Source organism: Fragaria vesca, linkage group LG6 (genome assembly GCF_000184155.1).
Source record: "Fragaria vesca subsp. vesca linkage group LG6, FraVesHawaii_1.0, whole genome shotgun sequence".
In the NCBI taxonomy this organism is placed as follows: Eukaryota; Viridiplantae; Streptophyta; class Magnoliopsida; order Rosales; family Rosaceae; genus Fragaria; species Fragaria vesca.
Window position 1 is genome coordinate 2,444,750 of NC_020496.1, and position 4,364 is coordinate 2,449,113.

Sequence of the window (4,364 nt, forward strand, 5' to 3'; positions counted from 1 at the left end):
ACCTTCAAGAAAGGAAAATCATGCGTTTAAGGGTTCCAAAAGAAAGAAAGCTCTATAATGCTTGAAGGGAAAATAGGGTGGTTCATTCCAAACTTCAAATAACAACTCTCCCTCATTTTCCCCGTACATTTATTAATTACTCCACAAAGCAATATCAACTTTTTTACAACTTTCTCAACTGCTTTTTTTATGTTACCAAATATCGAAATGAAAAGATTTTGGATGTTTTCATTTCCAATCTATTTCCTTATGCATAAAAAAGAAAAATGAACTACTTTATTTTCATTAACCAAACGAGATTAAAGTCTAACACTTTCTTTCCTTCTTTTAGCAAATGAGACTTGAAATTGAAGGCTAAAATCCATTACCAGTGAATTTTGAAAGTGAGAGTAAAGATATTTATATATTTGTGAGCACAACATTCCAAACGAAATTATGGGACTTATCCAATCTCCCACATCTAGATGTGAACTTTCAGTGCTTATTATTAAGCATAGACAAGGAAACCTAATGATCATGTTCTCGTGATATTGTCTTCAATTAGTGATATTTATAAAGACTACCCCACGGATTTGTCTAAAGTGCCGAGCAGGGGTTATGCAACACAATAGTATCTTCTTGCTTTCATTTGGTATTTATCTTTATTCTTAAGGTCTCCAATTTGCTATTCATTATTTTTTCCCCACTAATCAAGGGTTATTTCTTCAGTGATGATTCACCTTTCATCAAAGTCATAAAAGGATGTCTAGTTTATTTGGGGTGTAGTTAGGGACAGAGAAACTAGATGATGTCTGGTTACCTAATATGATTTGATGACTCACCACAAAGGAAGCAATTGTATACTCACAAGCTCTCTTGTTAATCCTAGTCATTTACATCGGTGTTAAAGTTAAGATGTCTTAATGTTAAAGTTAAAAAAGTTTATGTCTTATAGTGAAAAGGCTTGAAATATCGGTTGTTTTGTGTGGTATTGTCTTTTTTTTTTAGAATCCTAACACGGTTCTCGCTCAAGTTATGTGAAAAAATGAGGATTATTTGCTTTCAAACAACTCTAGCTAATTAGAATTTTCATCTTCAACTTTCGATGATAAAAGCATCCTCAAGGCGTGATCAAGATCTTTTCTTGGTGCCTGGGGTTAAAATCCTAGAACTAGATGTCGAGTCGTGGGAGTTGGAACAGTTAAAATCAAGACTTCTAATCGAGCAGTTTGCATTTTGGGTGATGTTGTATGTCCCAAAGTTTCAGAAAAATCTAATATGTATCTTTAAACCCGTTAGACTCCAAAAAGAATTGTACTGCCTTCACAACTCTGCATCCGATGCTCAACTAGGGTTTAGATGCGACTTGTTCTAGTCAAAACATAAATCAAACTTTTAATGTATTAATGTTCTTGGCAGAGATTTTTATTTTTATTATTATTTTTTTTTGTAATTCCCAGTATTTGGGATATTAATATCCATTTTCAACCATCCTTGCTGCCTCAAGCATGATGTATTTGTTCATGCGCAGAAAGTTAGCGTTGATCGAAGAAATATAAAGAATTCTTCAAAATCCAAATCACACCTGACTCGGTTATTGTCACTGTTGCATACATTTGTCATTAAGCTACTCTTTTTAATATGTAGACTGTTCTAGATGAATTCATTTATATGACAAGCGTCAAGAGCAATTCAAATTGAGCAAAGAGCAAGGAGATCGAGCATCGATCATAAAATCTGCTTTCAATTTGCAGAGAGAGTGAAACAAGGTAGTTCATGGCCTACCTAAATAGTGCATGATCTACCTAAATGAAATAATTTAGGTACCATTTAGGTAGATCATGATTTACCCAAATGAAATAATGTATTGAATATGTGTGATCTACCTAAATGAAATAATTTAGGTACCATTTAGGTAGATCATGATTTACTCAAATGAAATAATGTATTGAATATGTGTGATCTACCTAAATGGCTAAATGAAATGGAATATGTTTTGGATTAGAAACCAGAATGATATACTTAAGTACTTAAGCTGCTTTGTAACTTGTATTACAAAAGGGACAAAAGAACAACAAAACCATGAACAGCAGTATGTTCGAAACTTGAAGACATCTTCTTTGTATTAATTTGTAGAAGATAACTGATGCACAGAGATCATAGGAAAATGAAATTGGATATTAAATATTTACAGTAAAATAAACATAATACAAATCAAGAGCTGAAGAAACTAATCAATCAAGCAGAGAAGAATCCATGGGAGGCTTCAAGACCAATCTGGCTCCTGGGCTCCTCTTTAACCCACTTGACAAGAAACTCCATCTTCTCCTTTCCAATCTTCTCCTGCAGGGTTTGAGCCAAAACTGAAACACAAGAAGCCAAGTCAGTGCTAGCCTCACCACCCTTCCTTGAGCTCTTCACCCTTCTCTCATACTCTTCAGCCACCAACATCGCAATATCAGCCATGATGATATCTCTGATCTCTCTTTACTCAACTATATGATGAACTTGCAGTGAAACTGGTCTTGCTGTGATCATAACTTCATCTGAGGACTCGTATTTATAGGGTTGCAGTCTTGCAGAAGGGGGCCAGTTAAAAGAAATGGATAAGGCTTATGACAAAGTGGTTTGAGAATCCTAGTTTATAATATAACCGTATAACGTGGGACTGTGGGAGCATGCTGTGGTTGGGTAGGTGGTTTTGAACATGGCGTTACTGGTTCCTGGTTTCCAACACCGACGTTTTCTTCTGGATTAGTCGGCTGGTTCTGGTTTTCATTTGATTAATTGTTTGATAAGCAAGTGGAAGCCTCACGCATAGCTAATTCCTCTAGAGGGAGAACACCTGACAATCATTCATTTGGTTCTTGAAATTGTTTAGAAGGAGAGCATCTCTCTTTGCATCTTGTCAAATGGTAAATGCCAAATTTATATTTCGTTGCTTTTTTAAAAAAAAAAAAAATTGTTTCATGGGTTTATTTGGAGAGGGCCTCTTCATTTTTGTAAGATACAAAAGAAGTCACAAAACAAATCTCCAAAGACTGCATGTGTCGATTGATCAAACAAAAGCAGAAAGGAAACAACATTTAACCGTGTATAAGCGATTACACAAAACGATGTTATCAATATTAATTAAGCTAATTTAGTTTATGGAACTGTCAAGTTAAACTTTCATAATCTCTACTATTACCCTTCACTTTATATAGGTCTATAAAAATTTGATAAAGGGTAAAACAGTAACCTAGAGGAACAAGACAGTTTCAGTTTCATTCAAAAACTGATTTGCAGTTAGAAACCATCGACATCGTGATAGATGATATTCTCGCTCATCTCTATATTTACTCCTTGAGAGTGTAGCAAAATAACCAAAATTTGGGAAAATTTGAGGAGTATATATCAACATTGATTATGAGCTCGTATATAGATCTATCAAATAGTTAGACCACCTAATTGTCATCTGGTAATTTTAGGGGTCTTTGATTTTCTATTGTTTTGGGTTTGTCATTTCATCTTCTTTCAATTTTTGTAGATAGACATTTGGGAAATTACCAAACAACGTTAAAGTGGAGTTTGCTATTATTGGTTCCAACTTCCAAGTTGTGCTTCAATTTGGGTGGAAAAGCAAGGTACTTCAATCTCAATTAATTTTTTCTGTCGCCATCAGCAGGTAAAGTACCAGAGAGCAAACGTCGTAGAACGATATATCCCTGATTTTTTATTTTTGTTTTATTTATTCGAACCTCTTTGCATCATTGGGCAACTGTATCACTGCAAAGTTATACTATTCTATAATGTTATATATTACTTTTGGCTGATTTCTTTTTCCAATTTGTTGTTAAGTTTGACAGTAAACGTGTATCAAGCCTTCTTATCGTCATATACGATCAGAACTTCAAGATAGCATGATCAATTTATTTGGTTGACCACATTGCTTTAGGGATACTATGGATTGCAAAAAGTCACTTTTTCACTGCAGTTTGTACCTTTTTTGTTGAGGTAAACATAATTAAGTGATTCCATGGGGTTGTAATTAGTTAAATCATTGCCAAGTAAGAGTCTTTAATTTTAAGTTCTAATTTTCTTTTCTACTCATTGGTTTTTTCTTCCTTCAGCTATTTTTTTTTATGTAGACGGAAGTCACGGAACATATCATAAGCTCGGATCGAGAAGAAGTAAGCATCAATTTACAGATGCTAATCCAAGGTTGGTCGAGGGAAAATACTTATCAAGTGAATCAAAGATCATAGCCCGACCTAAGGGACACCGCCCTTTACCTAAATTGGATGCACCTTTTGATTCATGTTATTAGATATAACCAAGGATAAGGCAAGACACTCTTTGCAAATTGTTTGGTTTCTTTTAATTTAGTTCACTCTAAATGATTC